This window comes from Capra hircus, chromosome 9 (genome assembly GCF_001704415.2).
Source record: "Capra hircus breed San Clemente chromosome 9, ASM170441v1, whole genome shotgun sequence".
Lineage (NCBI taxonomy): Eukaryota > Metazoa > Chordata > Mammalia > Artiodactyla > Bovidae > Capra > Capra hircus.
Window position 1 is genome coordinate 36882310 of NC_030816.1, and position 24976 is coordinate 36907285.

The following is a 24976-nucleotide window of genomic DNA, read 5'->3' on the forward strand; positions in this document are numbered from 1 at the left end:
TATCTCCTGAGTCTAAGAAAATTATTGAGAGAATGAGGGTCTGACATGACCCATGTTTTTCTTCATATTTTTTATTCTGTTGTAATGTATTCCCATTTCCATTCCTACCTTCGCACAAATGCCTACATTATATCTCTATGTGTGTTTGTTCTTTTTCATTCCTTACTTCTTCTAATATCTCACTCATTTCACTTTGGCCTTCCCTGGTGGCTCAGCAGTAAAGAGTCCACCCGACAATGCAGGAGACAGGTGTTCAGTCCCTGGGTTGGGAAGATCCCCTGGAGAAGAAAATGGCAACCCACTCCAGTATTCTTGCCTGGAAAATCCTAAGGACAGAGGAGCCTCACAGGCTATAGTCCATAGGGTCACAAAGAGTCAGATATGACTTAGTGACAGAGCACGCACACACGAATGGACCTAGAGATTATCAGACTAAGTGAAGTCAGAAAAAGAAAGACAAATATTATATGGTAGAATCTATATGTGAAATCTAAAAAAGAGCACAGATTAACTTATTTACAAAACAGAAACAGACTCATAGACATAGAAAATAAATTTATGGTTACCTAAGGGAAGTTCAGTTCAGTTCAGTCACTCAGTCGTGTCCGACTCTTTTCGACCCCATGAATCGCAGCACGCCAGGCCTCCCTGTCCATCACCAACTCCCAGAGTTCACCCAGATTCACGTCCATCGAGTCAGTGATGCCATCCAGCCATTTCATCCTCTGTCGTCCCCTTCTCCTCCTGCCCCCAGTCCCTCCCAGCATCAGAGTTTTTTCCAATGAGTCAACTCTTCGCATGAGGTGGCCAAACTACTGGAGTTTCAGCTTTAGCATCATTCCTTCCAAAGAAATCCCAGGGCTGATCTCCTTCAGAATGGACTGGTTGGATCTCCTTGCAGTCCAAGGAACTCTTAAGAGTCTTCTCCAACACCACAGTTCAAAAGCATCAATTCTTCGGCGCTCAGCTTTCTTCACAGTCCAACTCTCACATCCATACATGACCACAGGAAAAACCATAGCCTTGACTAGACGGACCTTTATTGGCAAAGTAATGTCTCTGCTTTTGAATATGCTATCTAGGTTGGTCATAACTTTTCTTCCAAGGAGTAAGCATCTTTTAATTTCATGGCTGCAGTCACCATCTGCAGTGATTTTGGAGCCCCCCAAAAGAAGTCTGACACTGTTTCCACTGTTTCCCCATCTATTTCCCATGAAGTGATGGGACCGGATGCCATTATCTTTGTTTTCTGAATGTTGAGCTTTAAGCCCACTTTTTCACTCTCCTCTTTCACTTTCATCAAGAGGCTTTTGAGTTCCTCTTCACTTTCTGCCATAACGGTGGTGTCATCTGCATATCTGAGATTATTGATATTTCTCCCGGCAATCTTGATTCCAGCTTGTGTTTCTTCCAGTCCAGCGATTAATTAAGAGTAAGAAATTAACAGATATATACCATTAGATATAAAATAGATAAACAGCAAGGATGTACATTAGAGCATAGGGAACAATATTCAATATCTTGTTATAACCTATAATAGAAAAAAATCTGAAAAAAGTGTATATATATGTATATAATTGAATTATTAGTTCTACACCTGAAACCAATATAATATTGTAAATCAACTATAGTTAAACAAAAACAAAAGATCTGGGAAAAGAGACCCACAGGGCTTAACACTGGAGGGGACTGAGGAGGAAGGCTAAAGGAGTTGAGGGTGGTCAATAAAAAAAGTGTACTTCTAGGGCAGGGGATTTCAGTTTTGCTTAGTAAAATAATTTGGCTTTAATTTTTTAGGGGAAATATAAAATTTTACTTTTTTTAGAAAAGAGATAGGATAACAGTACCTTCATAATTTTTCATTTACAGAAGGAAGCACCAAATTAGAATTCTACAGCAAGCACTGTGGGTGATGTCATGGTATGTTTATTTATAGTGTTAGTCTCTCAGTCGTGTCCAGCTCTTTGCGAGCCCATGGACTGTAGTCCACCAGGCTCCTCTGCCCATAGGATTTCCTAGGCATGAATACTGGAGTGGGTTGCCATTTCCTTCTCCAGGAAATCTTCCCAACCCAGGGATCAAACCTGGGTCTCCCGCGTTGCAGGCGGATTCTTTACTGTCTGGGATACAGGGGAAGCCCTGTTTATTTATAAAACACCTAGAAATCAAGCAGAATCATCAGTTTTTGGGTCCCCTCTCTGAACCAGCTGGCTCCTCTTCATCCTTTAGATCTCAGTTTCAAGGGCTGGTCCTCAGAGACTGCCTCAACCAAGTGGATCTGACTGTTCTTGAGGTGTAGCCGCATTCCTGCACCCATAGCTTCTTTTATAGAACTTGATTTGCTTTGTGCTATATGTATATACAGTTATGGACTTCCCTGGTGGCTCAGACGGTAAAGCGTCTGTCTACAATGCAGGAGACCTGTATAAACAGTTATATACTTATTATCTAACTTTCTACTGAATGCTTTAGAGCAAGAACTCTAGTTAAATTAATTATTTAAAAAATATTACCAATATATGCTCAAAGTGTATCATATGCTAGCACAGAGTAGAATAAATTAATACTAAGTAGGTATAGTCATACTAATCAAGGAAAAACTTGCGGCTTATAGAAAATTTCATACAACAGGGAGAATCAGGTGAGTATCGCCAGATAACTAGAGAGGGAACATGAAGAAGAAGGTTTCAGGTTCATGAGTGTGTTGGCCAAAATATTTTTTTTTCTGGCCTCTGCTCTCATTTGACTTCATTGTATGTAGATTGTTCTTCTATCAAGTCAAATGAAATTTTTCTAGTGAGTGAAGAATTTCTCACTCTTTTGCTTTCCTCGCCCTTCAAAGAGAGTAGGGAAACCTGATCTTGCTCAGTATCAGCTCTCACAAAGGTTAGGACAAAGACGAATTCTTTACTTGTGGGCAGAAGACCCTGAGGAACTGTGGAGCTACTGAAAGAGGCTGCAACCCACATGTACCCCCAGGATTGTCTGCAGACTGTGTGCATTCAATAATATGCACCCATTAGCAGATGCTGTTATGGTTAATAAATTAAAACACATGTAAAATAGCTTCTCAATCAAGAGGCATTTTAAAAGACTGGCCTAGGCACTACATTGTACCAGTTAGGATGAATTTTAACTGTGTGACTTCCCCGCAACAGTGAATAAAAGACCCCCTTGCACCTCATCTCATCAGTCTTTTAAACTTTTGCTAATCTCATGGGTGCAAAATGATATCTTACTGCGGCTTTAATTCTAATGAAGCTGTAATATATTTTATTACATATTTTAATATATTTTACATATTAATTAGTCATCTAGATATTTTTACCTGTGAAATGCCTCTGTGTGACTTGTACATTTTTTTCTATTATTTATTTCTTACTGATTTTTATGAATTAAAAAAATTTTTTGAGGTATATCTGTTTCTCTTTTGCTTGGTTTTATGTGTTGTAAAACCTTTTCTCAATTTGCTACCTGCTTTTTTTCACTCTATTTGTGGAGTCTTTTGATGAAAAAGTCTGTTAATTTTTGCTTGGCCAAATTCATCAAAATTTTCCTTTATATATTCTGAGTATTAAGAAATCCTTTCTCTCTCCATGTCATTAATGTATTCTTTTTTCCTTCTAAAAAGTTGCTTTCCATTTTTAACTTTTAATGATTCTAAAAGAATGAGTTTTGTACACTTACCTTCATCATTATGGTGTTTGGATGCTTATGCAGCAGGCACCCTCCAGCTCCCAGTTGCCATCGTGTAAGTTGAGGTTCACTGCAACAGATCTGCTCAAATATGGTAACTGTGCAATTCAGAACTACCAGCTTTTCATCCTGGCACAACTTGCAAACTCAGTCCCAAAATGCAACTGTGTGACTTCTTAGAAAGTACCAACTCAGTAATTCAAGTATTTTTACAGTTGAGTGCTAATTTTGCACCTCGAACTACATTCTCATAATTGTGTTTTTAAGTCCATAGGAAGCTAATCTGATCTTCTTGTCTGAGCTGGAAGACAATATTTTGTGACCATGTGGGTTAAAAGGGACTGACTAGAGTCAATGCCATGAGAAATATCATTTGGAAGTGTTAGACATCAGTAAAAGTAGTCAGTGTTGCTGGTGGACAGTAGCTTCTGTTCCAACTGTTCAAAGATTTACTGGTTGTCTGTAGTGACTTTGAATATTTTAGCAAATCCAACCTCTTGAGGTTTCATTTTATACATCAAAAATCTCTGCATACTCAGGAGAAATATATTCATAAAAATTAACCGAAATTTTGTCTTTCTTCTCCCTGAAATGCCTGGCTAACAAAGTCTCAATCCTTTTCCCCTCAAAGATATCAGGACAATTTTTAAGAAATTATTGTCTAGTCTCAATGGGAAACTGTGGGAAACTGGCTTTTTTAAAAAACATAATTTTTCTGTAAGAAACAGTTGACTATCTGATTTTTTTCTATCATTTTATTAGGGAATAAAAGAAGATCTAAATCATATTGGCCAATACTAGTATCCCTTGGGTAAAACTGGAATGAAATTATTCAAATTATGTATAGGTGTTGGTCTCGCATTTCATATCTATGTAAAATTAAGTGATAAAATTGTATCACAGCAGAAATCTGCCCCTATAAACATCCAGGAAAATTTCACATAGAATTAATGATTTGATTTCCAAAAGTGGATTTAAGCTAGACTGGATATTAAAGCAGTGTGAAAGAGTGCCTTTGTTGTTTTCTCGGCCATTTAGAAATACGGATTGGAGATAGCAATAGAGTCTGGTTGAGTCAATACAGGATAGTAAATTTTTAAGTGTGTCAGAAATAAGAAGAAGGAATGTAATTAAGCTTAATCCTGGGTCGTAACCACTGGGGCCACTGGCCTGCTTTTGAACTGAGAACACACCTGCCTTCCTTTGCATCTTTTGCCAGAATATGTGTAACCTTTCGAGCTGGGATTTCAAGGACAGTCAATACAGATTACTGCAGAATCTCATTTACATGACGTCCTGGGTGTTCTGAGAAGAACCTGGGAAACCTATGCTATAGTTTATAGACCAACAAGACTTCCATATTAGGCTTTGCCTTGGCTCTGGCCATGATGTGGGCCTCTGTTGCGTAATCCCTTTTGATGGAGAGGTACCTCTTGCAATGAAAGTCAAATGTATTATTTTGGCTATTCAGTCTTCCCAGCTGCCACATGTCTTATTTTATGTCGAGTAGGCAGCTGGTTACAGCTGCCTGGAGACAGTTTCATCCATTAGAGTCTCTTGGTAAAGTCTGGTGCTTCTAGAAACTTAGATCGCGGGTGGTAGGTGTCCCCACAATGACGCTGATGAGAGAGCCTGAGCAGCTTTGGGGCTTAGAGAGGACTCCTCTGATGAAGGGTGATTCTGAAGCCTCGGGTTCCAATCCTCACCCCAAATACTGTGTATTGTGGATTAGCTATTCATCCTCCCCTTTACTGTGCTTTTCCTTTTCACATCAGTTTTGTTCATCCTGCCTCTACCTCTGAATCCTTAAAAATGGATAGAAACGTTGACATCGGGGAGAGACACAGGATGGTCTTTCAGAACGTCCTCTGTGCTGAAGACACAATATTTTAGGATTATTAAAGAGAGTTTGAACTCTTAAAAGATACTGTTACAACTTTTGTTGCAAAGTTGTGCCTAAGCTCCAGTAACAGTCTGGGTCCTGAACTTGGAAGATGCTTTGCTGATGTCAGGGCAACAGGAGAGAAGGAGCGAGCAAAGCAGGTCTGGGTGCGTGCGTACGTGTGTGTGTGTGTGTGTGTGTGTGTGCATTGTATTTTTCACATCAAACCTGAATGCTGATACGTTTTTTTCTGTGTGTGCTTTCTTACCCTTATGAGCTTTTATGAGGAGCTGCACTTAGTGATTTTTGAAGTGCTTGGTGGCATAGATATGCTGATTGGCCATAAAACCTCACAGCAGAGCACAGAAATAATCTACCAGCTGACTCAGGGAGCAAATTTCCTTTACGTCCGTTGACATGTCACCTTCTTCTGGGAGGCCTCCAGCACACTGCATGGGAGACATTCTATTCCGTACGTGGACATGAGCTATAGTTGGTAATGGAAAAGACATCTATTCTTTTACTCACAAATTTACTTTCAAACTTTAATGATTTCTTTTTTTTAATTTACCTCTGTCTCTTTATAAACCCCTTTATTGGTCCTAGTTTTGCCCTTATTGATCCTAGTTTTTCTCTTTGTAGGTACACAGCAGAATCTACACCCCCTGCCACAGAAAACATGGAGAGTGTGTCCTCTCTCTCTGTCTTGAAATTGATTTTTCTTAAAGTCTAGTTGCTTTACAATGTGTTAGTTTCCACTGTACAACAGAATGAGTCAGTCATAAGCATGCATATATCCCCTGCCTTTTGGATTTCCTTGCCACTCAGATCACCACCGTGCAGTAAGTAGAGTTCCCTGTGCTATACAGTACGTTCTCATGTGTTCTCTTACTAATAAGAAAGATTAATTGAAGATCAGCCGCATGCCAGCCTCCCTTCTTTGCTTAACCATCTATGGCAGAATCCCATCATTGTAATCTTATTTAGATAAGTCCCGTTAGCAGCCTCAGTAATTGAGTCTTAGAATAACTTAGGAACTCGTCCATGGCCACACAGCTGGTAGGAGGCTGAGTCAGGGTTTGAACTCGGGCAATCCCAAGCGAAAGCCCACTCTGAGACCACTTCTCTTACTTGACTCTTTTTCTTTTTTTTCCCTCTGGGGTCCAATATCCCCTCCTATGAGTGATTATCCCATAGCAGGGTCTTCATCACTTCTTTCCATCCCTTCTGTGTCCTCCATGGGTCATTGTTGTTCATCTGGCTTGAGGCCCTTCCCCTCCAGGCTGGTCACGTTGGTGACACACTCAGTCAGGTTGTGGATGAAGGCGGAGAGCAGAACAAAGCCAACCCTGGGCCTCCTGTTGTGCACAGAATCGAACCCTGAGTCAGTCTTCCTTGGACATTCACTCCACCTTCTGCTTCCCTCAATAAGGGTGACTTTGTCAAATGTTCCACTGACTCAGAAATACAGCTTTCTTCTCCCTTTGTCATCAGGGAAAGTGTATCATATTTTAGAATAAGTTCTAGATAGTATTTCCTTTAATCTATCACACACATTTTAGCACACGTCTTGAGAGAAAGCCCTTGGTCTGTCAAGTTCCAAGGAGGGAAATGTCCTAGGAACTGTGATGACATGTTAAAACTAGAAAGGACAACAAACTGAAAACTCTAGAAAACTAGCAATGACTCTAAGCAGCTTTAGTAACTGGAACCATAATAGTATATTTGAATGATATCAAATGTGTTTTTTCTCTCCATTCCGTTTACATTGTAAACTCATAGGCAGTGTACTATATACACATATTAAGACCTTTTCATCAAAAGTGAAAGTAGAAATATCAGGACCGTTTCATCAACTAGTGAAAGCGCATCTGATTTGACTCATAAATTGACTATCCTCACATTATGGGTGATATTCACTCTTGGATTAAATCTCTGCTTCTGCTCTACATCATCATAACTACACTTTAATTTCAATTCACAGAGATAAAAGAAGTGTTAGTCAATGCTGGTAAAAGTTAAAATGTCATGTGAACCAAATCAAGTTGAAATTAGCCAGTGGAACTAAAATATTCTGTTTTCACTATGTTCTCATTGGACTTTGCATTTTGTAGGACCTCTGAAGAGTGAAAGTGTTAGTGTCTCAGTTGTGTCTGACTCTTTGCGACCCCATAGACTGTAGCCCCCTAGGCTCCTCTGTCCATGGAATTCTCCAGGTAGGAACACTGGAGAGGGTAGCCATTTCCTTCTCTAGGGGATCTTCCTGACCCAGATATCAAACCCGGGTGTCCTGCATTGCAGGTAGATTCTTTACCATTTGAGCCACTAGGGAAGCCAATTGTAGGAACTTTAGAATTCAGAAATAAAATAATGATTGGTCGTTGGTCTCACTGATTAGATTCCCGGTGTACCCTAGGCAAGGAAATACATGTTGAGTATTCTGGCATCTGCTGGCAGAGGTTGCATTGACCTTTTATATCCTGTGACTCATTATGTGAGGGAAGGATAGAGAGAAAGAGGGGTCTGTGGAGAGAAGAGGGCTATTGGATGGACCACTCCTCCTCCATCTTATATCAAGGTCCCAGTCATGATTCGAACCAATCAGACTTTAGAACCTTTGAAAGAGAAATAAATGCCACCAAATAAAACAATGTGGATACTCTTAGTTTTCTGATCAGCCCCTGATGTTTGGAAAAACATCATGGTTTAGAAAACAATTTTTTTCACTGTAATTCTGATAGGTAGGAAAAATCCTTCTAAGGAAGTTTTGTAGCATTAGTGTTGAAAGATACCTTGTACAGAAGCATTTAGAAGTTAGTCCTAGTTTAAACAAAATTAAGCAGTTTACTTCTGACTTTCTTGAAGCCTTTCTATGCCAATGTGTACTGAGAATTTGGGGGAAAGGAGAGGAGGAAGAATAGTCAGGTCCCTAAACTTATTTGACCGTGAGTTGTTTTTTTTTTTTTTTCACAGACTGCCACTCAGGTTCAGTGGCATGCACTTTTGGAATGCACTTTTTAAAATGTTCTACTGAAGACTTGTTGAATAGTTGCGAGATTAAAATCAAATTCTAGTGAAGAAAGTTAAAACTGGGAGTTGAAAATAGGATTAGGACCCACTCACATTAATAATATCATAAGCTATTAATCCTTGTTGAACATTTTATAAATAATTCTAGAAATTCTGGGTGTCAACCATAAGGCTGAGGGACTCTCCTGGTGGCTTGTAATTTCACTGTGATAATGTCAGTAATAACATTTTAAAAATCCTTTTTCTTATAAGAAAATTTAAATTTGGTTGACAGACCGTAAACCTTCCCTCCCTTTTCTGGTCCATCCTATATTTCATGTCCTCAGAAAACCTTTTTAGTTTCTATTGAGTTTTTAAAAGTAATGTGTCAGGTTCTAATGTTCCTGCTGGTTTAAGGAAAAATGCTCTCACTAATAAATTATAATGAATTGTCAGTCTCAACAGGCCTGTGACCTTCAGTCGGTGGGGGGTTTGGGGCTAAACTCCACTTCCCCCTCTTCTTGTTGGAGCCACTTTTCTTATTCTAGCCTGTCCTCTTAATTTATGGGTGGGCTGCCCATAGGACAACTCACCTGCAAAAATAGTTCCTGCTGTGGTGTTTATTATACTAAGTAGGTTTCATGCTGACTGAGAGTTTTTACAAGGGGATGGAGTTGCTGTCAAGATCTTCCATCATCTGAGTAAAGCTGGCCCTTAAATTCTCTCATATTTCAGCATATTAAATTTAGTGGGATGCGAGTAGGCTGGATGGGAGTGAGAGGGGACACAACGGTGTGAAGTTAGCTTAAATGTCTTGCTCGGGGACCCCTGTAAATCTGACTTCAGTAAAATGTATCAACAGAAAAGCAAACTAAAAAGACATACATTAGAAACAGAAAAACGGTTCCCTGCTAGCCCAAGGTCATGAAAAATCTCTGTAGTCTACGTGAAGGAATGCTAAGAAAAGTAGCTTTCAGCTGATTTTTTAAAACTGAGTGAATATTTCCTTTATTCTTCAGTTATTAGTAAGATTATTCAATAATCTGTTCTTCTACAGAATTTAAAAAGAATGAAATAAAATAACAAAGAAAGAAAGAGGAAGAAAAATCCTATCACCCTCTCTTAGGGGCAATTATTTCTAACACTGTGGTTTTCTTTCCAGTGGGTCTTCTATGCATTTTGTCAAAGTTGTGACAATAGAATGTATACAATGTTGTATCTGCTTTGGGGGATTCTCTGGTGGTCTAGTGGTAAAGAATCCATCCACCAATGCAGGAGAGGCAAGAGACATGGGTTTGATTCCTGGGTCGCAAAGATTCCCTGGAGGAGGGAATGGCAACACACTCCAGTATTCTTGCCTGGAAAATCCCATGGACAGAGAAACCTGTTGGGCTACAGTCCATGATGTTGCAAAGAATCAGACATGATTTAGCAACTAAACATCAACAGTGTTCTTTTTTGCCTAACCTTATGTCTTGATCACTCGATACCTTATTACTAAAAACTCTTTGCAAATATACATCATTTCTAATGCTAAACAATATGAAACAGCATGCATGTATTATTTAGTCATTCTACTGTGGAATCGCCTTAACGCTGATTGATTTTATGGGTTTTTCTCTTCTTTCTTTCTCTATTCTCCTTTTCTTCCTCCCTATCTTTCTTTCTTTCTATATCTATTTTTTATGCAATTACTCAAAGGTCAGGTTCCTTCCTGGAACTCATGGCCTTTGCATTGCCATCTTCTTTGCCTAAAGGACTCTTGCCCAGGTCTGCAGAGAAAGGCACCACGGAAGCTCTGGGAGAATGACTGATGGAGTCATTCATTGACTGTTTGCCCTGGCCCTCCTGAAACAAGAGTTACTTGCCTATCTTGTTCAAAACTAAGTCTCCAGCCATCTAATAGGCTTGGCACATTGTAGATGGTCAATAAATACTTATTGCATGAATCTATAATATCAAACTTCTAGGCTTTGGGGAGCTTTTATTAATAATATTATGAAAACATTCTTTCTGCTTTAATTTTTATCTGCATTTTAAATCATCTCCTTGGAATTGATGACTAGAATGAAAATAATCAGGCCAAAGAGCCTGTGCATTTTAACATTCCTGACCCATGCCAACTGGCTTTTGTTAAAGCTTGTACGGTTTATATCAGTTGTGAAGGAGTATGTTCTTCTAACTTTGGAATGACTATAATTCTCATTCCAACTGGGATTGGCTCATTTCTAAACTAAATCCAGCAAAAATTGGGGTTGTGCAGTTTTAATTTAATGTCTTAGATTATAGTAACTAGAAATCTTTCATTATTTATGTTCCCTCCTTTGTGAATTGTTTAAGTTCTTTATCCAGTTATCCTTTGGTTGTCTTTGTGTTTTCTTATCAGTATATATGGGATTTTTGTAAACCATAATTTAGTCTTTAATCTGTCATATTTATTTAATTTTTTAGTTTAACATTTTGAATCATTTATAAATCAAATTTATCAGTTTTTTTTTCCTGTGGTAATTCGTTCCACAGTTTTTAATTCTAGAAAATCCTACACTATTCCAATATCAAATAAATATTCATCTGTCTTGTGACTTTCTTATGGCTTGATATTTCTTTTAAACTTCTAAATTATTATTTTGTGCAAATTTGCATTGGTATGTGGTGTGAGGTGAAGATCTAAACAGAATTTTTTCCAAGTAGCATGTCATTGTCCCTTTTGCCAACTGATTCATAATACCTCTTTATCTTGAGACATTTTTGAAGTAACATATACAAATTTAACTATTGTTATTATTGAAATTAAAACAATTTAAATATCTTCATGTGAAAGTGAAAGTCACTTAGTCGTGTCTGACTCGACTCTTTGCGACCCCATGGACCATGCAGTCCATGGAATTCCCCAGGCCAAAATACCACAATGGGTAGCCTTTCCCTTCTCCAGGGGATCTTCCCAACCAAGGGATCAAACCCAGGTACAGCATTACAGGTGGATTCTTTACCAGTGGAACCACAAGGGAAACCCAAATATCTTAATAGGATTTTTAAAATATGTGACTTAGTCCTCCTAAAACATGAGCAAATTAATTTTGGTGTTTTACTGACTGCTGATTAGCATATGAGAGCATGTCTTGGAATATTAGCAAGGGCCTTGTAAAGAATTTAAACAAGCTTTAATATTAAAATTAAAAATATATAAACTACTATACATACTATACAAGTAGAGAAACAAGAATTTACTGTTTAGCACAGGGAATTATATTCAATATTTTGTAATAACTAGCTATGAAATATAATCAGAAAAATATAACAATCATTTTGTTGTATGTCTGAAACTAACACAGACTTGTAAATCAACTATACTTCAATTAAAAAAGAAAGATAAATATACTCTTAAAAGAAAGAAAACCACTTTGGTATAAGGAAAATGCCAAAGTTAAAAAGCAAGACAAGGTTGAAAGAAAACATAATGATGTATAGTACAGAGATTCAATATCCTGACTATAAGTACCTTTGTGGATCAAGAAAAAAGAGAAATAGCCAAATAGGAAAAAAGGCTAAAGTTAGGTATCGGCAATTCATAGAAGAAAAAGTGAAGATGCTTATGAAAAACTGAAATATGCTCAGTTCAGTTCAGTCGCTCAGTCATGTCTGACTTTTTGCGACCCCATGAATCGCAGCATGCCAGGACTCCCTGTCTATCACCAACTCCCGGAGTTCACTCAGACTCACATCCGTCAAATCAGTGATACCATCCAGCCATCTCATCCTCGGTCGTCCCCTTCTCCTCCTGCCCCCAATCCCTCCCAGCATCAAAGTCTTTTCCAATGAGTCAACTCTTCGCATGAGGTGGCCAAAGTACTGGAGTTTCAGCTTTAGCATCATTCCTTCCAAAGAAATCCCAGGGCTGATCTCCTTCAGAATGGACTGGTTGGATCTCCTTGCAGTCCAAGGGACCCTCAAGAGTCTTCTGCAACACCACAGTTCAAAAGCATCAATTCTTCGGTGCTCAGCCTTCTTCACAGTCCAACTCTTACATCCATACATGACCACAGGAAAAAACCATAGCCTATGAAATTTAAGACAGAAATATGCTTTACCTTCATCAGTTTGGAAAAAATTTTTTTAAATTAACTGTGAATTTGGATATCTAGTTTTGGAAAAAACTTTTTGTAATCTATGTGAATTTAAAATAAATACATGTTTCATACTAACGATTTTATTTTTAGACTTTTAGACTGTGAAACTACTTAGATATGTAACCAAATAGACATTTTAAATATCTTTTAAAGACTGTTTAAATGTTTGTTTGTAATACTGAATTATTTGGTCACAACCTAAATTTTGGTCAATGAGTAACTGGCTAAGCAAATGTGATGAGATTATTTTATGAAATACCGTTCAATGAGACAATAGCATGCTGGCATGGAGGGAGTGCCAAGACATACTGTTAAGTAAGAACGTTGTGGATTAGCTACACAATAGTGATTCATGGGGTCGCAAAGAGTCGGACACAACTGAGCAACTGAACTATATAACTATGTAACTATAGACTTACATAGGCTTCCTTCATAACTCAGTTGGTAAAGAATCCGTCTGCAACGCAGGAGACCTGGGTTTGATCCCTGGGTTGGGAAGATCTCCTGGAGAAGGGAAAGGCTACCCCCTCCAGTATTCTGGCCTAGAGAATTTCATGGACTGTAGTCCATGGGGTTGCAAAAATTTGGACATGACTGAGTGACTTACACTTACTTATACTTACATATGGACTTAACTTATACACATCTACACTCTAGTCATAAAAAAACAATGCTAGTCAGAAAGCAGTGCTCTGTGGTTCCTGATTTCATCTATCATCTGTCTATCATCTATCCATCTATCTATCACCAGTCAGTGAAAAAAAAAGTAAGCATATAGGGAAAAATTCTGAAATTACAGATATCATATTACAGATACCTACTATTATATCTGAAGAGGGTAGAATAATGGTTGGGTGAAGGCAAAGGCAGATTTTTTCTTTTTTTCTTTTGTTTTCAAATGCAGATTTTAGATAAGGGTGGCATTTATTTAGTTAGTTATCTGTGTAACACAGTACGTATGCACATATATATGTATGTGTCGGGTTAATTTCTAATTTTGGCTATTACAAATCAATGCTACAGTAAAAATTCTTGAAAACATATTGTATTGTTCAAGTATTCATTTATATAAATAAGTTACAACCACATTTTCATTAAAAAATTAAATTATATCAAAGCATATGGAGGGAAAAAATCAGTTCTGGATTTAAAGTGTGCCAAAAACACATGGTGCAATATCCTCTGCCTACATCAAATTCATACATATGATAGTAAATATCAAAGACATGAAAGCAGAGTTGGAATGAATGTATAACTGAACGTAAGACTGTGTAGTAACATCGGAAAACTGGAAGAAAAATGGTGTGTGTGTCTTTCTGACACCAACTGCATGCTACTTTCCCACACCAAGAATAGCCAGTTCTCTGAGACCAACTGAGTGTCTAACAATTCAGTTCAGTTCTAACATTAAGTGGAGATAGCATAGACTCCACAGGTTAAGGTCTCAGTGGTATCTCCACTTCACGTAGCAGTTGCAAATGGGCAGCTGGCAAATGTCCAAGTTACCCACGCTATAGCTCAGAACACTATAAGCTGGGCAGGAGTGGGTTTTTTTAAACAATCTAATCCTTGGATAACTCCCCACAATAACTCACAGGTCTCAGAAAAACACTTTACATACAATTAATGATTTAATTTGTAGGATGCAACTCAGGAACAATCAAATGGAAGAGATTTAAATACAATAAAATAAATTTATTGAATTAATTATTTTTAAGCTCAATTTTAAAAACGTCATTTCAAACAATTTGAAGCAAATTCTCCCCGTATTTAAGGTAATTATTTTTGACTATATGCATACAGGTTTTCAAAAATTGTCTGTTTTTTCCATTTGTTTGGTTTTCATACAGATTTCAAACAATGTGTTCATGTCAACAGACATTCTTGTGTTGCTTCTCAATGAAGCAGAGTGTTGGGGGGGATTTCGAACATTTATTTAAAGTAGTGAAAAATTATTTTAAATACAATCCCATAGAGCAGTTGTTCCCTCATTAGAAATATAATAGACCTGTTTTAACCTTCTAGCATCATGTTAATATTTGCTTATTGTCTGTTGACTACTAAGACAATATGACAAGTGAAAGAATATTCTATCTGAAGTTGACCATTGTATTATGGGGCACAGGCTATATCTGTGAATCACAGTTGTAATTGATTTTGTGAAGGTGAAGTGATATAGATGTGAAGTATGCTATGAATGTGGCATAGCTAACTCTTTCACAATAAAAGGTTGTGGTCTTGAATTTTCTGTCACAGTTTTAATATTTTGCATAAATAAAACAAAATGAGAAACAAACATCAGCTTTATATATTAACAAAAGAAAAACAACAAATATGCTTGACATCTACACATTTTGGAACTTTTAATTAGTATTCCACATTCTGAGGCAATATGGAAAAGATTTATTCCTGAAAAGAGTATTTCCCACCAAGTTAATTTATTCAGATTAATATATTATATATATATTCTCAGGTTATTACAAGATATTGAGAGTAGTGTCCTGTGCTATACAGTTTATGCCTTGTTTTATCTTAATAGAATTTTTTTACAGACATTTTCTTGTGTATTCACAAATTTCAAAAGAAAGATGCTTTATTTTGTGCAATACAGTGTACCCTGTGCCTGGAAGAAGGCCTGATACATTGTAGGTGTTCAGTGAATGAAGGATGGAATGCATGATGATAACTTTCTGGACTGTATGGTCATAACGGATCGAAGTTTGTAATTTGTACTTTGTAACTTTCCGGAATTGCCTGCCTTCTTTCTCCCCTAGTGATTATTTTGCTTTTTGCCTCTCCTTTCCCTTGTGTCTTTTTTCCTTTCACCTGGATTTTGCTTTCCTCTATTTAGCTTCTTTCTCCCTCTAACCTTATTCTCCACTATCATCCCCCAGCTTTATTCTTTGTCCCAAACTGGACATAAATGGACCTGAGAGATATTTTTTAAATATTTATTTTACTTGTGAAATAAATCTTTAGTTTCTCTGCCCTTAATTTAAAAAGCAGATGAGCTGGATGGTCTATATTTTCAGATATAGCAATTAATTTTAAAAATTATTTCCATATCTCAGTGGCTCTGGAGAGGGGAAGCAAACTTTCCCTGCTCTTGCTTTAATGGTTGAAAGACTTTTGAATGTCTGTAAATCTGGAGTTTAACTGGAAGAGTCATTTCTAGAGAAACAGAGGAATGTGTGCATTGAAAGTAATCTAGATATGAAGAAAAAGAAAACATGGAGTCCTCTACCTGAGAAGCTGGAAAACACGTAGGAGATACCCACATGAAAGAGAACGGTGTGCCAGTGACTCAAACCTCATGGAGTCACACTCCCTGTAATTGAAGGCCAAGCACCCGTGGTCAATGAAGGCTCCTTGATTTTACGATATTAGAGAGTTTTTAAAAAGTAATTCATTGTTTCTCACTGTTCTGGGTCTTGGTTGCTATTCAGGTTTTTCTCTGGTTGTGAGGGGAAAGGGCTACTCTGTAGCTGCACTGCTCGGGCTTTGCGGTGCCTTCTCTTGTTGTGGAGTACAAGTATTTGTGTTGTGTTGTGGTCTCTAGGGTGCTCAGGCTTCAGTAGTCGCAGCATGTGGGCTTGGTAGTTGTGGCTCCTGGGCTCTAGTGCACAGACTTAACAGTTTTGGCAAACAGGCTTAGTTGCTCTGCCAAATGTGGGAGTATAAGTGAGTTTTACTTTCTCATGTTTTTTTCCTTCCTGTTTTCTTTTCAATAGTTTCAAACACAATATTGCTCACCTCTCCTTTAAAAAAGCTACAGTGAGTTGTGGATCATCACAGTGGTATTGGGTGAGGGAGAGACCTGGGAGATCATTCATTACACAGCATTTCTCAACCTACTGGAAACTGGAACTCATTTTTCTTTTTGTATCACTCAGGATTAGACATTTTAGAAACTTTATTCTAAGCCAGTAAAGGTCATTTGGTCATTTTATCTATCAAGTAATAAATCATAAAGAAATAAGCTGTGCTAACTGAATGTGGAATTCATAGTGGAACAGTGTGGACAGTAAACACCTCACTTAGAGGTATTTACTAAAGATCTACACAAGCCATTTAACTTACTTAGTCAATATCTGCTTGCTTGGTTCTGTTCAGCCTCATCATTCATAAAATACTTGCTTTCATCTCAACTTTTGCATTCAGTTCAGTTCAGTTCAGTCGTTCAGTCATGTCCGATTCTTTGCGACCCCATGAATTGCAGCACGCCAGGCCTCCCTGTCCATCACCAACTCCCGGAGTTCACCCAAACTCATGTCCATCTCATCGGTGATGCCATCCAGCCATCTCATCCTCTGTTGTCCCCGTCTCCTCCTGTCCCCAATCCCTCCCAGCATCAGAGTCGTTTCCAATGAGTCAACTCTATGCATGAGGTAGCCAAAGTATTGGAGTTTCAGCTTTATCATCAGTCTTTCCAAAGAATACCCAGCATTGATCTCCTTTAGAATGGACTGGTTGGATCTCCTTGCAGTCCAAGGGACTCTCAAGAGTCTTCTCCAACAAAACAGTTCAAAAACATCAATTCTTAGGCACTCAGCTTTCTTCACAGTCCAATTCTCACATCTATACATGACCACTGGAAAAACCATAGCCTTGATTAGATGGACCTTTGTTGGCAAAGTAATGTCTCTGCTTTTGAATATGCTATCTAGGTTGGTCATAACTTTTCTTCCAAGGAGTAAGTGTCTTTTAATTTCATGGCTGCAATCACCATCTGCAGTGATTTTGGAGCTCCCAAAAAGAAAGTCTGACACTGTTTCCACTGTTTCCCCGTCTATTTCCCATGAAGTGATGGGACCAGATGCCATGATCTTCGTTTTCTGAATGTTGAGCTTTAAGTCAACTTTTTCACTCTCCTCTTTCACTTTCATCAAGAGGCTTTTGAGTTCCTCTTCACTTTCTGCCATAAGGGTGGAGTCATCTGCATCTCTGAGGTTATTGATATTTCTCCTGGCAATCTTGATTCCAGCTTGTGCTTCTTCCAGCCCAGCATTTCTTATGATGTACTCTGCGTATAAGTTAAATAAGTAGGGTGACAATATCCAGCCTTGATGTACTCCTTTTCCTATTTGGAACCAGTCTGTTGTTCCATGTCCAGTTCTAACTGTTGCTTCCTGACCTGCATATAGGTTTCTCAAGAGGCAGGTCAGGTGGTCTGGTATTCCCATCTCTTTCAGAATTTTCCAGTTTGTTGTAATCCACACAGTCAAAGGCTTTAGCATAGTCAATAAAGCAGAAATAGATGTTTTTCTGGAACTCTTTTGCTTTTTCGATGATCCAGCAGATGTTGGCAATTTGATCTCTGGCTCCTCTGCCTTTTCTAAAACCAGCTTGAACATCTGGAATTTCATGGTTCACGTCTTGCTGAAGCCTGGCTTGGAGAATTTTGAGCATTACTTTACTAGCGTGTGAGATGAGTGCAATTGTGCAGTAGTTTGAGCATTCTTTGGCATTGCCTTTCTTTGGGATTGGAATGAAAACTGACCTTTTCCAGTCCTGTGGCCACTGCTGAGTTTTCCAAATTTGCTGGCATATTGAGTGCAGCACTTTCATAGCATCATCTTTCGAGATTTGAAGCCTCATCTAATTCTCCTTATCTCTCTAACCACTCTTCTAAAAGATTCAAACTTCTCCATTCAGCTGAGAAAAGTGCTTATATATTAGGTAGTGATCTCCTAATCACCCCCTTGCTTTTTATACTTCAGTACATTCAAACTAAGATGTATAATATATGCAAGGAAAAAATATATAGGGTGAGACAAAGTGAAAGAGAGGGAGACAGAGAGAGAGAGAGAGAGAGAAATAGGGAAAGAAAGAGAGAATAGAAAGAGAGCAACCAAACTGAACCAAATAATTTCTTTGGTTATGGTCTCAAAATAAAATAACAGTAATGTGAGAATGTGGTAAAAATATCAAACTCAAAGTTTTATTGTATTTATAAATTGGTTCAGAGGGCTTGAAAACTACTTAATAACCATTGTATTTTTAAATTCCTCATTAAAATGTGAAATGTCCTAGAATATTAGCAATAACGAAGCAGATTACAAAAGATACCACTAGACCTGCACTGACATTGCTAAGACCAATCAGTTTTGTTTAATGAAGAAAATATTTCAGTTAAAGGAGAGGCTTCATTATGAATGCTCATAGCTCTCCACTTTAAACACAGATGTGAATTGTAAGATGTTTTGACAATTAAAAAATATTGTGACATGTAACAACTAAGAAAAGTCATTAATTTATCTGATGTGGAGAAAGAAAATTCCTCAAGTGGTTTTCATTCTTTCATGCCAATGAGGGTGTTCATAGACTTGTTCTTGGGAGACAGAGGGAAGAAGAGGAAAAGACAAGAAAAGAAAACATTTTTAAATGTGGCTGCATCACAGACAAAAATCTGACAGTATATTTGCTTCCACCCAGAATGTCACAAATCTGAAAAGCAAAGTTGAGGCCCAGTTAAGAATTTGGCCCAAGATGCAATGTTATCTAACACTCGCGGACAACATGTAAGCTATATATTTTAGCTGTACAGCTATGAAGACACCTGCCAGTGCCCTCCCTCCTCAGATTTCTTGCCTTTGCTTTATTGAAAAGTCCTGATTTCCCTGAAGGTATTTCTCCCTATAGGTTTAGGATACAGTAACTGCAAATGTATTATTTGGATTTCATGTGCCTTCATTTTAATACTTCTTTTTAGGAGTCTTCTGTATTCCAGGCAGATTCTTTACTGTCTGAGCCGCTAGGGAAACCCTTTTCTTTGTTAGAGGAATAAATTACTAAATATGTAGATATTCGAAACACAAAGCTACTTATAATAACTCCTAATTATCTATGCAGTTCATCAACCCCTTCATTTCCAATTATTAAATGATCAGAATACAATCTGCTTTTAAATTGAGAGGACCTGTTTCGTACCCTTCATCAATGTGGCTTTCCTTCAGAGCAAGGGAATAGTCTCTGGAGTTACCTGGAAAAAAGATACTACATGCAGATGAAAAAGAAAAAGGAAAAGAAAGCTGGAGTAGTAATACTTTTAATAGAGAAATTAAACTTTAAAACAAAGACTGTAACAAGAGACAAAAGACTTTGCATAATAATAAAGGGATTGATCCAACAAGAAAATAAATAACAATTATAAATATAAATGCGCCCAAAATAGAAGCACCTAATACATAAAGCCGGAGAAGGCAATGGCACCCCACTCCAGCACTCTTGCCTGGAAAACCCCATGGAAAGAGGAGCCTGGTGGGCTGCAGTCCAGGGGGTTGCTAAGAGTCAGACACGTCTGAGCGACTTCACTTTCACTTTTCACTTTCCTGCATTGGAGAAGGAAATGGCAACCCACTCCAGTTCTTGCCTGGAGAATCCCAGGGATGGGGGAGCCTCATGGGCTGCCGTCTATCGGGTCACACAGAGTCGGACACGACTGAAGCGACTTAGCAGCAGCAGCAGCAGCAATACATAAAACAAATAGTAATAAAGGTAAATAAATTGACAGTAACACAATAATAGTATGAAGCTTTAACACCCCACTTACATATGATATATATATCATATATTTTTTCTAAATCTAAAACATTTCATCCAAAAGCAGCAGAATACATGTTCTTTTTAAGTGCCTACGGGGTATTCCCCAGAATAGGTCACATGCTAAACCCCAAAATATTCTAAGTAAATTTAAGAAGATTGAAATCATATCCAAGAATCTTTTTCGATCAGTGTATGAGACTAGAAATCAACTACAAGGAAAAAATGTAAAAACACAAACATGTGGATGCTAAACATTATGCTACCAAACAACCAATGAGTCATTGAAGAAACGAAAGAGAAGTCAAAATATACCTGGAGAAAAATGAAAATGGAAACAATGATCCAAAAATCTATGGAACACAGCAAAAAATCTAGGCAAGAAGTTTGTAGCGATACAAATCTACCTTAGGAAATAAGGAAAATTGAAGAGGTGGTCTTTTCCTTTACTGTGTCTTCCTGCTTCCTTGGTCATAGATTAATTGACAGTATTAGTGAGTGTTCATTTCTGGGCTTTCTATTCTGTCCCATTGATGACGTTGGTTTTGGTAACTTTGTAGTAGAGTTTGAAATCAGGGAGTTTTATTCTTCCAAGTCTGTTCTTCTTTCTCAAGATTATTTTGGCTATTTGAAGCCTTTCAGAAGCCCATACAAATTTTATAATTATTTGTTTTATTTCTGTGAAAAGTGGCCATTGGAACTAGGAAAGCTGGACAGCTACATGTAAAAGAATCAAACTGAACTACTTTCTCATACCACATGCAATAATAAACCTGAAATGAATTAGACTTACATGTAAGACCTGAAATCACAAAATCCTAGAAGAAAATACAGACAGTCCACAGTCTAACACCGACCTTAGCAGTATTTTGAAATGTGTCTCTTCAGGCAAAGAAGGCAAAAACAAAAATGAACAAATGAAACTACATCAAACTAAAAAATTTTGCACAGCAAAAGAAGCTGTCAACAAAGTAAAAAGTTCTTCTATTGAATGAGAGAAGATATTTGTGAAGGGTATATCTGACATAGAGTTAACTTCCAAAATACGCAAAGAAGTCATTGAACTCAATATAAAAAAAGAAGATATACAGATGATCAATAGAACACATGAAAAGATGCTCAGTATCACTAATCATCCAGAAAACGCAAATCAAAACCACAATGGGGTATTACTTCATAGCTGTCAGAGTAGCTATTATAAAAAAGACGACAAATAGCAAGCGTTGGTAAGGATGTGGAAAAAGGAGAACACTTGTGTATTGTTGATGGGAATGTAAAATGGTGCAGTCACTGTGGGAAAACAGTATGGAGTTTCCTAAACAATTTTTTACTAGAACTACCTTATGATCCAGGGCTTCCCAGGTGATTCCAGTGGTAAAGAATCCACCTGCCAATGCAGGAGATACAAGAGATGCAGGTTAGATTTTAGGTCAGGAAGATCCCCTGGAGTAGGAAATGGCAACCCACTCCAGTATTCTTGCCAGGAGAATCCCATTGACAGGGAAGCCTGGCGAGCTCCAGCCTGGTGAGTCACAAAGAGCTGGACATGATTGAGCACACACACACACACACACACACACACACACACACAAACCCCATATGATCCAGCAATTTCACTTTAGGGTATTTTTCCAAAGAAAACAAAATCACTAATTGGAAAAGATTGTGCATGCCTACGCTCACTGAAGTGTTACTCACCCTAGCCAATATAGAGAAGCAAGCTAAGTGCCCACAGATATGTGTTACTCAGCCATGGAAAAAAATGGAATCTTGTGATTTGTGGCAACACGGATGGACTTAAGTGTGTCACACTAAGTGAAATAAGTCAGAGAAAGACAACTTCCATATGATCTCCGTTATACCTGGCATCTAAAAGCAAAGCAAATGAACATACAAAATGAAAGAGTCACAGACACAGAAAACTAACAGGTGGTTGCCAGAGAGGCAGTGTGTGAAATAGGTGAGGGAATATGAGTGAAATACGTGAGGGAAATTAACAGGTACAAATTTCCAGTTACAAAATAAATAGTTCACAGGGATGAAATGCACTGAGTGGGGAATATAGTCAATACCAGTGTAATATTTCTGGTGGCAATGCTAAGTAGACTTATTGTGGTGGTCGTTTTGTAGTGTATAGAAATACTGAATTACTATGTTGCGCACTGGGAACTATCACAGGGTTGTAAATCAATTACTCTTTAAAAAGCAAACAAACTCATAGGAAAAGAGATCAGATTTGTAGTTACCAGAAGCAGGGGGTGGGAGGAGGGGGAATTGATTGAAGGTTATCAAAAGGTAAAATCTTCCAGTCATAAGATAAATAAGCACTAGGGATGTAATGTACAATGTGATAAATATAATTAACACAGCCAAAGTTAAGAGAGTAAATCCTGAGTTCTTGTTGCAAGGGAAAATATTTTTTTCCTTTTCTTTTATTTTATGTCTGTGTGAGATGATGGATGATCACTAAACTTACTGTGGTAATCATTTCATGCTGTATGTAAGTCAAATCGTTATGCTGTATACCTTAAACTTACAGAATTACATCTCAATAAAACTGGAAAGGAAAATAAATAAGCAAAAGGGAAACCCAATATTCAGCATCATCTGATCTGTTACCAAGTTGTAATGGTAGCCTGTTGTTGGCAGAACTTCCCATTTTTATTTGGATTAGCCTGAAATTTTAATATATTTTAACGTCAAATCTCTGAATTTTAGAATGTTGCTAAGTAAATCAAATTAAACAGAAACACCATGCATGACAAACAAACCACATCTGTAGTTCATAGTCCGCTGGGAAGCCTCTCATTTAGGCTTCTGACATTGATAGGAGATTTAAAGAAGTTCCCATCTTCACACAATTACAATTTGGAACCTGAGCTGGCTACTTTTTACACAAACCCTGCACATAAAATATCACCTCTTCCTTACGGCATTTGTGCAGATGTTTTTCCCTTCTTAAAAGCAAATGCCTTTGAAGAGAAGAATTGGGTTGTCTTGATCTCTGTATCCTTCAAATACCTGTCCCAAAGCTTTACGCTTGTGAGGCACATATACATGTTTGTTCAATGAAAAGAACAATAAATACCCCAGCATTGTCATCCATTGGTCTTGTTTTAAGCATTTTGGGTTATAACACTATGACAAAAACGAAGTAATTAAGTGTAAAAATTAGACTCTGTGTGAGAGTTATTTGATTAATAGGGTGCCAAAGGGCTTTTTAATAAAACACTCTTACTCTGATTTAAATCAGGAAATCAGAACTTGTTTTCTAATACTGTTACTTAAAGTATGGTTATACTTTGGCAATATAAATGCCTAAAGAGAGGGCTATGGAGCCCATGCTTGTGTTTTGCCATTTATAAATTTTTACCTGCAGTATTTCATTTGCTAGAGGTACCATGTGCTATAAAGCTCGTGAGATTATTTGAAAAGAATAATTTTTATTTACAACAGTAAGTTCTATATTACATATAGCTGAGTAGATTATATAATCAGGTACTTAGTAAAATTCTTAGAAAATAAATTAAGGACCAAAAGTTTAAAAAATATCCTTTGATACTATTAGAAAAAGCAGAGTAGAATATTTAGAATTCTAAAGTGGAATCTTAGAGTGTAGAGGATATTTCTCAGTAAGACATGAGAGCTAGAAATCATCAAAGAAGATTGGCAGTTTTGATAATTTAAAAATTAAAAACATTTGTATGAGAAAGGCACCAATAAATGCATCTTATAAAGGTGATGATGAGAAAATGTTCACTCTCTCCAACTATCTTTTTTTTCTACCTATATCTATCATTCATATATCTATGCATCTATGCCTCTATGTTTATCTATTTATCTATGTATCTATGTATTTCTCTATGTCTATCTAATCTATATTTCAAAATGTTAGTAGCAATAATAAGCTAAGAGCAGCTAGCACTCAATAAAAAAGAATTAAGCCACTCAGAAAATGAGAGGGAATTCCCTGGTGGTCCAGCAGCTAGGATGCCACACTTTCACTGCCAAGGGCCCAAGTTCAATCCCTGGTCAGGGAACTAAGATCCTATATGCTGCAGAGCATGGCCAAAGTAAGTAAATAAATTAAAATGTTTAAGAGAAAATGGGAAAGGAGATGAGTTGACAATTTACCAAAAAATAATAAATAAACTTCAAACAATTAAATGATATTAAATCTCAATGATGATCATGCAAATTAAAATGATACTGCAATTTTCTTTTATTTACCAAATTAACAAAAGTTTAAAATACCAATGGTACTGAATGTTAGCATATCTAGACAAACAGGAAATCATTCATTGTTTCAAGGAATATAAATTGGTACAAAACTTATGTGGCAATTTGATGGTACTGGTAAAAATAAAAACATACAATCCTTTTGATCAGCAATTGTACATATAGGAATTGGTCATGCAAGATAATGCTTAAGTATTCAGAATACAGATGGATAAGTATTTAGAGTTGTTCACACATGGATGGAGCATTCTTTCAGCAGCAAGATGTTAAAACTACCTGCACGTCTGCCAGGAGCAGGTTGTTTAGGTACCCTCTGATTCTGCTAACCTACAAATAATGGGGATACGTCTACTTCCCTACATGCACCAATATGAAGAGACATCTACAAACATGGTGGACAAAGACATGCAAGATACAGAAAAAAATGTTCAAATTTTGTAAAATTATAAAATGTCTTTATATACATAAACATTTAAGAGAT